Here is a 9,943-nt window from a genome sequence, read left to right on the forward strand (position 1 = left end):
ATTCTGCCATCCCAATTGTGATTCTGTTGTGCATTTCTCTGGACAGTGGCGTTACACACTGGAAAAATGGCTGGAGAAATTCCTCTCTTACTTCCAGCAGCTCGTAATCATAATGGCCTTCGAGTATGAAACTATATATACATACATACATATATATATATATATATATAGTTAGATTTTCTTGAATGTGAAAGAGAAGAGAAAGAAGGATAATTTACCAGAAAGAGGAAACTTGAACTTTTGTTTCATGGGACTAGTGTCAGAACCTGGCCAAGTTACTTGTAAAATGGAGAGAGCGGTGACCCACCCATGCTAAGACTGAACTCCTTATCTTCCCTCCCAAACCCTGTCCTCTCCCTTCCTTTCCCGTCACTGCAGATGCCACTACCCTCTTTCCCATCTCACAAGCCCGCAACCTTGGTGTCATCCTCGACTCCACTCTCTCATTCTCCCCACACATCCAATCCGTCCCCAAAACCTCCCGGTCTCACCTCCACAACATCGCCAAGATCCACCCTTTCCACTCCATCCAAACCGCTACCTTGCTGGTTCAATCTGTCATCCTATCCCGACTGGATTACTGCATAAGACTCCTCTCTTACCTCCTATCCTCCTGTCTCTCCCCACTTCAGTCTATATTTCACACTGCTGCCCGGATCATCTTTGTGTAGAAACGCTCTGGGCATGGTACTCCCCTCCGCAAAAATCTCCAGTGGCTGCCTGTCAACCTCCGAATCAAGCAAAAACTCCTCACTCTTGGCTTCAAGGCTCTGCATCACCTCCCCTTTTCTCCTTCTACAGCCCAGCCAACACCCTCCACTCTTCTGCTGCTAACCTCCTCACTGTGCCTTGTTCTCACCTGTCCCGCCGTCGACCATTGGCCCACGTCTTTCCCCTGGCCTGGAATGCCCTTCCTCCACATATCCGCCAAGCTAGCTCTCTTCGTCCCTTGAAAGCCCTACTGAGAGCTCACCTCCTCCAGGAGGCCTTTCCAAAATGATCCCCCTTTTTCCTCTCCTCCTCCCCATCCCCCCGCCCTACCTCCCTCCCCTCCCCATCTGTATATATTTGTACAGATTCATTACTCTATGTATTTTACTTGTACATATTTACTATTCTATTTATTTTGTTAATGATGTGCATATAGCTTTAATTCTGTTTGTTCTGATTATTTTGACATCTGTCTACGTGTTTTGTTTTGTTGTCTGTCTCCCCCTTCTAGGCTGTGAGCCCATTGTTGTGTAGGGACCCTCTCTATATGATGCTGACGCACTTCCCAAGCGCTTAGTACAGTGCTCGGCACACAGTAAGCTCTCAATAAATACGACTGAATGAATGAATGAACACCATCCCTCTTCCATATGGGGATTACAGTTTCAATCCCCACTTTACAAGTGAGGTAACTGAAGCCCAGAGAAGTGAAGTGACTTGTTCAAGGTCATACAGCAGACAAGTGGCAGATCCAGGGTCAGAACCCATGACCTCTGACTCCCAGGCCTGTGCTCTATCCACTTAACCATGCTGCTCCTCATCCCACCTTTAGCCCCCCATCACTTATGTACATATCCATAATTTAGGTATGTTAATGTCTGTTTCCCCAAATACACTGTAAGCTCCTTGTAGGCGGGGACCATGTTTACCAACTTGGTTGTATTATGTTCTCCCAAGCACTTAGTACAATGCTCTGCACATAGTGTAAGTGCTCAATTAATATTAGTGATTAATTATTACTTTCTTACATTCCTAATCTCCCCTACAACATCCCTATGTCCCTCTAGTATACCACTCTGATCTGTTCATCCACACATTAATTCGAATCTCCTGAACCTACTAATATTTTCCACCAGCACTTCTTCCTGTTACAGTGAACAGTTACAGAGAAGTAGCTTGGCGTGTGGACAGAGCACGGTCCTGGTAGTCAGAGGAACTAGGTTTTAATCCTGCCTCTACCACATGTCTGCTGTGTGACCTTGGGCTAGTAACTTCACTTCACTTCACTTCTCTTCTTTTCACTTCTCTGTGAGCTCTGTTAAGACTGTGAGCCCCATGTGGGACATGGACTGTGTCCGATCTGATCAGATTGTACCTTCCCCAGTGCTCACTATAGGGCATGGAACATGGTAAGTGCTTAAAACGTACTATTAAACAAAACAAAATACAGTGAAGGTGAAATGCTCATTACTGCAGGGTGAAGTGTTTTCTTTTCTTTGGTTTGAACCATCCTCCCAAATCTTTGCAGCTTATCACCTTCTCCACATGTGGTGTTATTCGCTCCCCTCCTCTAGGCTGTAAACCCGGTGTTGGCAGGGATTGCCTCTTTACTGCTGAAGTGTACTTTTCCAGCGCTTAGTACACTGCTCTGCACGCAGTAAGCGCTCAATAAATATGATTGAATGAATGAATGAATGCCTACCAATTCCAGATTTGCTCTGTCTGCAGCCTTCATAAGTTTAATGACTTTAATCACACCACCTCTCAGATTTGAACATTAATGCTTTAGTTCTCTTTTCACAAGGAAGCTTTGTCACCCCCCTGATCATCTCTGTTCTTCTCTGGCTCTTCTCCAGTTCCACTTTATCTTTCTCAAGATGGAGCAACCAGATCACAAATCAAATTACTTTGAGATCTCTTCCCTTGAACCATGCTTGATAACTCTGAGTCCATTCTCATATAATTGTAATTTGGATTGTTTCGCCTTAGGTGGATCATCTTTTCCTTGCTCACCTGAAATTGCTCTCTCCCTTTTAAAATATATCAACCATCCTATAGACTAGTAAAATATCTACCACCATCTTCCTCTCCCCTGTTGCAGTACAAACGAGGCTAAGAATATTTCTGACAGACATACTACTCTGTTACACCTTTATTTAAACAACCTAGTGTCTTTGGACACCTAAAAATGGTTTCTTGACTTTTTGAATATGTGTATATCCTCTAGATTGTGAGCTCGTTGTGAGAAGGAACATGTCTACCAACCCTGTTGTGCAATAATCTCCCAAGTGCTTAGTATTGTGCTCTGCACACAATAAGCACTCAATAAATATGATAGGATTTATTGATGTCCATTTTTTCTTTCTCTTATTTTTCTGTAATGTTCTTTGGGTCTGACACGCAACTAGGCTATGAGTTCCTTGAGAGTGAAGATTATGTTTTAGAAATCTGTTAAACTGTGCCAAGCATTTAGCAGAGTAATCTGCACAAAGAAGGTGCTCAACAAATACTTTTGATTGATTGATTGATTGCTTACTGTCAGATAGTGTTGGGAATGCCTTTAAGGTCTAGCCCATTCACATTATTGATTTTCTGGATTTTTGACTATCTGGATTGTATTTAGTTCTGAATGATCAGAGACACAGCATGGCCTAGTAGATAGAACACGAGTATGGGAGTCAGAAAGACCTGGGTTCTAATACTGGCTCCACTATTTGCCTGTTGTGTGACTTAGGGTAAGTCACTTCACTTCTCTGTAGCTCCGGTACCCCATTTGTAAAATGAGGATTAAGACTGTGAGCCACTTTTGGGCCATGGACTGTGTTTAACCTGATTAGTTTGTATCTATCTCAAAACTAAGTACAGCACTCAGGAACATAGTAAGTACTTAACTAGTTCCATAAAAAAGGATCCACTTTATGTGAAGTGGTATTGTTATGCACATTTTTTTATATTTGTAGTACTTCCTTGTTAGATGGAAAACTCTTCAAGGACAGGAAGTGAGTTTTCTCCTCCCTTGTCTTCTGAACAGAGCTGATGCTTAGATAATCAGTGCAGCTATGTAACTGTGCAATTAGAAGAGTTGAAACCTGGAGGTCCCTTTTAGCCTAATTATTTTGGAAATATGTCAAAAATTCAACAATAGAGAACCCTCAAATGTCTTCATATTTGGTCATTATGACTCCAATATGGATTAGATTTTTATTCTCTTTCTAGATAAACCAACTCTTACCCGTGTCCATCATGGAAATCCTGGAGAAAAAAATGTGACTGAATTTATCCTCCTGGGTTTTACCCAAAATCCTAACAGTCAGAGAACATTCTTTATCATTTTCTCTTATCCTATCTTGTCACCGTGATGGGAAATCTGCTCATTATCATAACCATAAAGGCCAGTCAAACTCTGGGCACCCCCATGTAGCTTTTTTTCTGGCCTATTTGTTCTTCATAGATACCTGCTATAGATCCTGTGTTGCTCCCAAGATGATTATAGATTTGCTGCAGGAGAGGAAAACGATCTCCTTCCGTGCCTGTATGTCACAGCTCTTTGTAAGTCATTTGTACACCAGTGCTGAGATCATCCTCCTCATGGCGATGGCCTTTGACCACGATATGGCCATCTGTAAGCCCCTGCACTACACAGCCATTATGAGTCAGCACGTGTGTGGCCTGCTGATGTGGGTGGTCTGGATAGGAAGCTTCCTTCAAGCAACCATCCAGATCCTCTTTATGGTCCAGTTGCCATTCTGTGGCCCTAACGTGATCGATCACTTCATCTGTGACTTGTTCCCTTATTTGAAGCTTGCTTGCACAAACACCCAGGTCCGCCGCCTGGTGGTCGTGGCCAACAGTGGGGTGATGTGTATGATAAGTTTTCTCCTACTGGTCTTTTCTTACATCGTCATCTGGCACTTCCTGAGGACTCACATTTCTGCAGGGAGATGGAAATCCCTCTCTACCTGTGTCTCCCACATTGTCATAGTCGTTTTGTTCTTCTTTCCATGTATTTTCATGTACATAAGGCCCAAGTGCATTCTCCCTGTGGTCATATCGGCGGCCATATTTTACGCTATCATCACCCCCATGTTGAACCCCGTCATTAACACCATGAGAAACACGGAGGTGAAAAGTGACATGAAGAAGCTGTGGAGCAGGAAATTGAAATGAATTCTTTCATTCATGCAAGTGGTTGGCTGAGGAGAGGGTTGACCTAAGAGACTGAGAAGGGACAGGAACTGTTCATTGATTCCAGATCATCTGGGGCATGAACATAAAGGTCTGGGCTCATTCTGGGCACAGATACAGGGGGAAGAATAAATAAACCAAATCTCTGGATGGAGGCTGGGTTGTCTTGCCACAGGCCACGTATCTCTTCTCCTTTTGGTGTAGTTAGGAGCACTACCATGACAGCGGTCTCTTCTTGGGGACGAGTTCATGATCTCCCCTTTCCTCCACCCCCAAGATGCCCCCAGGCATCTAGCTAGGGCTAGCAGATTGGAAGCTGGAACAGTAATGTTCTTAGTCTTTATAAGGAGGGTTGGCCATGCACTCACTTTCATAATGGGACCGCAATGAAGGCTCCTTTAACACTATCAAAGTGTTACTGGCAGGATCTGTGGCTCAAACCTCTCCAGACCATCCTGTGCCCTATAGCCTGAGAACCTCAGTAATAATGATATTGGTATTTTGTTGAGCACTTAATATATGCCAAGACCTACACAAAACACCGGATTAGATACAATATCATCAGAGTGGGTACAGTAATGTGCCAGTTTACTCGCTGTATCCTGATCTTGTCTATCTCACTTCCATCACCTTTCCCATGTCCCCCAGCCTTACCCCCCCGCCCCAGTTTGGAACCCCCTCCCCCTTCCAAATTTGCCAGACCATCACTCTCTTCACCTTATTCGCCTCTACCACCCCCTCCAGATTCTTGTAGCCGTCATCTACCTCCCCTCCGGCGCCACCTCCAACTTCTTTAACGATTTTGACCCCTTCCTCACGTTCCTTCTCTCCTTTTCCATGCCCACTCTGATCCTTGGAGACTTCAACATCCACATGTATATCCCTGGTGACTCCTCTGCTGCCCACCTTCTATTTCTCCTTGACGCTGCCAACCTCTTGCTCCACCCCACCTCGCCCACTCACCAACTTGGTCACACCCTCGACCTCATCATCTCCTACCGCTGCATTGTCTCCACCCTCACCAATTCTGAAATCCCTCTCTCTGATCATAACCTTCTCATCTGCCTCCTCACTCACACTCCTTTCCCCTGTAAATCTATATTACTCCCGCACAGAGACCTCCGCTCTCTCGACCCCATCCATTTTTCTGAGGGCCCCACTTCGCCTCCCTTTCCTCTCTACCCAATCTTTATGATCAGATTACTGCTCTCAACTCTACCCTCTCTACTCAGCTCGACTCGCTCACTCCCCTTTCCCTTCGCCGGACTCGTACCACTAACACACAGCCCCGGATCACTACCACTGTCCGCCTCTTTCGCTCTTATGCTCGAGCAGCTGAACGCTGCTGGAGAAGGTCTAAACACCATGCCAACCTCGTTCACTTCAGGTTTATCCTTTCCTGCCTTAACCCTGCCCCCTCCTCTGCCAGACAAAATTATTTCTCCTCCCTTATTGACACCTATGCCCATCATCCCCTTCAGCTCGTCCGTACATTGAACTCCCTTCTCAGGCCCCCTGTTCCTCCCCCTCCTCCTTCCATCACGCCCAACGATCTGAACACCTACTTCATTAGTTAAATTAAATCCATCAGGTCTGAGCTCCCCAAAGACATCCCCCCCTTCTCCAACCCACCGGCTCTCAACCCTCTCCTCTCCTCTCCCATCCTTCCCAGCAGTATCCTCAGATGAGATCTAATCCCTCCTCTCAATTGCTACTCCCAGCCTCCAGTGCTTCTGAACGCATTCCCTCTCATCTTATGAAATCTCTCGCTCCGTCCCTTCTACCCTCCTTAACTTCCATCTTCAAATGCTCACTCTCCACTGGTTCCTTCCCCTCTGCCTTAAAACATGCCCACGTCTCTCCCATCCTAAAAAAAACTCACTCTTGACCCCACATCACCTTCTAGTTATCGCCCTATCTCCCTTCTACCATTCCTTTCCACACTCCTTGAACGAAGTTATCTACACACGCTGCCTCGAATTCCTCAAGGCCAACTTTCTCCTCGACCCCCTCCAATCTGGCTTCCGTCCCCGACATTCCTAGGAAACTGCCCTCTCAGTGGTCACCAATGACTTCCTGCTTGCCAAATCCAATGGCCCCTACTCTATCCTAATCCTCCTCGAACTCTCAGCTGCCTTCGACACTGTGGACCAGCCCCTTCTCCTCAACACTCTATCTAACCTTGGCTTCACAGACTCCGTCCTCTCCTGGTTCTCCTCTTATCTCTCCGGCCATTCATTCTCAGTCTCCTTTATGGGCTCCTCCTCCCCCTCCCATCCCCTTACTGTACGGGTTCCTCAAGGGTCAGTTCATGGTCCCCTTCTGTTCTCTATCCACACTCACTCCCTTGATGAACTCATTCGCTCCCACGGCTTCACCTATCATCTCTAAGCTGATGACACCCAAATCTACATCTCTGCCCCTGCTCTCTCTCTCTCTCCTTCCAGGCTCATATCTCCTCCTGCCTTCAGGACTTCTCCAACTGGATGTCTGCCCGCCATCTAAAACTCAACATGTCCAAGACTGAACTCCTTATCTGCCCTCCCAAACCCTGCCCTCTCCCTGACTTTCCCATCACTGTTGACGGCACTACCATCCTTCCCGTCTCACAAGCCCGCAACCTTGGTGTCATCCTCGACACCGCTCTCTCATTCACCCCTCACATCCAAGCCGTCACCAAATCCTGCCGGTCTCAGCTCCGCAACATTGCCAAGATCCGCCCTTTCCTCTCCATCCATACCGCTACCCTGCTCATTCAAGCTCTCATCCTATCCCGTCTGGACTACTGCATCAGCCTTCTCTCTGATCTCCCATCCTCGTGTCTCTCCCCACTTCAATCCATACTTCATGCTGCTGCCCGTATTGTCTTTGTCCAGAAACGCTCTGGGCATGTTATTCTCCTCCTCAAAAATCTCCAGTGGCTACCAATCAATCTGCGCATCAGGCAGAAACTCCTCACCCTGGGCTTCAAGGCTCTCCATCACCTCGCCCCCTCCTACCTCACCTCCCTTCTCTCATTCTACAGCCCACCCCGCACCCTCTGCTCCTCTGCTGCTAATCTCCTCACCGTACCTCTTTCTCCCCTGTCCCACCATCGACCCCCGGCCCACGTCATCCCCCCTGCCTGGAATGCCCTCCCTCTGCCCATCCACCAAGCTAGCTCTCTTCCTCCCTTCAAGGCCCTACTGAGAGCTCACCTCCTTCAGGAGGCCTTCCCAGACTGAGCCCCTTCCTTCCTCTCCCCCTCGTGCCCCCTCTCCATCCCCCCATCGTACCTCCTTCCCTTCCCCACAGCACCTGTATATATGTATATATGTTTGTACATATTTATTACTCTATTTATTTATTTATTTATTTATTTATTTTACTTGTACATATCTATTCTATTTATTTTATTTTGTTAGTATGTTTGGTTTTGTTCTCTGTCTCCCCCTTTTAGACTGTTAGCCCACTATTGGGTAGGGACTGTCTCTATATGTTGCCAACTTGTACTTCCCAAGCGCTTAGTACAGTGCTCTGCACACAGTAAGCGCTCAATAAACACGATTGATGATGATGATCCTGTCTCTCCCCACTTCAATCCATACTTCACGCCCCTGCCCGGATCGTCTTTGTGCAGAAACGCTCTGGGTATGTTACTCCCCTCCTCAAAAACCTCCAGTGGCTACCAATCAACCTACGCATCAGGCAAAAACTCCTCACCCTCGGGTTCAAGGCTCTCCATTACCTCGCGCCTCCTACCTCACCTCCCTTCTCTCCTTCTACAGCCCAGCCGCACCCTCTGCTCCTCTGCCGCTAATCTCCTCACCGTGCCTCGTTCTCGCCTGTCCCGCCGTCGGCCCCCAACCCACGTCCTCCCCCTGGCCTGGAATGCCCTCCCCCTGGCCTGGAATGCCCTCCCTCCGCACATCCGCCAAGCTAGCTCTCTTCCTCCCTTCAAAGCCCTACTGAGAGCTCACATCCTCCAGGAGGCCTTCCCAGACTGAGCCCCCTCCTTCTTCTCTCCCTCCTCCCCCTCCCCAACCCTCCCGACTCACCTCCTTCCCCTCCCCACAGCACCTGTATATGTGTATATATGTTTGTACGTATTTATTACTCTATTTATTTATTTTACTTGTACATATTTACTATTCTATTGATTTTATTTTGTTAATATGTTTTTTTTTGTCTGTCTCCCCCTTCTAGACTGTGAGCCCTCTGTTCGGTAAGGGCCGTCTCTATATGTTGCCAACCTGTACTTCCCAAACGCTTAGTACAGTGCTCTGCACACAGTAAGCGCTCAATAAATACAATTGAATGAATGAATGAAAGAACTAGACTAAGTCCAGGAAATCATCTCTTACAGACCAGCTCGTCTCTAGACTGTAAGCTTGTTGTGGGCAGGGAACGTGTCTGTTTATTGTTATATTGCACTCTCCCAAGTGCTTACCACAGTGCTCTGCACATAGTAAGTGCTCAATAAATACAATTAAATGAAGCTCTCACAGACAACAGAAGACTAACATTTAAGCAACATATTCTGGCTATTTTCATCAACAGGATTTGTTGAGTGCCCTCTCTGTGCAGAGCACTGTACAATCTGCCTCCTGTTTCCAGGGAAAATGTACTGAGTGCCTACTTTTAGTGAAATGCTGTAGTGGGCACTGTTTTATAAAGCTGTGTCCTGAATGTCTATGTGTGTTGAGCACTGTCGTACGTACCTAATGGGAGTGCTAAAAGTAGTAGTAGTAGTAGTAATAGTAGCAGCAGGAGTAGTAGTAGTGTCCTACCCAGTCACCTTGTATCTACCCCAACGCTTAGGACAGTGCCTGGCACATAGTAAGTGCTTAACAGATACCACAATTTTTTAATTAGTAGAAGTAGTAATGGTATCTCTTGAGTACTAACTGAGTTTTCAGTACTTAGGAGAGGGTCAACAGAAGTACAAGACATATTTCCTGTGTACAAAGAACGTATACGCTCTAGCAGGGGAGATAGGTATAAAATATTTACAAATAATGCAAGCAGAAGAAATAACTGAATGCACATCTCAGGGTCTCCTTTTTAT

At 46.5% G+C, this 9,943-nt stretch overlaps 1 pseudogene; it reads left to right on the forward strand.

Annotated features, from left to right (window-relative positions):
• The first annotated feature begins 2,110 nt into the window (after positions 1-2,110).
• Positions 2,111-4,878, forward strand: LOC119923054 (annotated as a pseudogene).
• The last annotated feature ends 5,065 nt before the right edge of the window (positions 4,879-9,943 follow it).

Source organism: Tachyglossus aculeatus, unplaced genomic scaffold, assembly GCF_015852505.1.
Source record: "Tachyglossus aculeatus isolate mTacAcu1 unplaced genomic scaffold, mTacAcu1.pri scaffold_138_arrow_ctg1, whole genome shotgun sequence".
In the NCBI taxonomy this organism is placed as follows: Eukaryota; Metazoa; Chordata; class Mammalia; order Monotremata; family Tachyglossidae; genus Tachyglossus; species Tachyglossus aculeatus.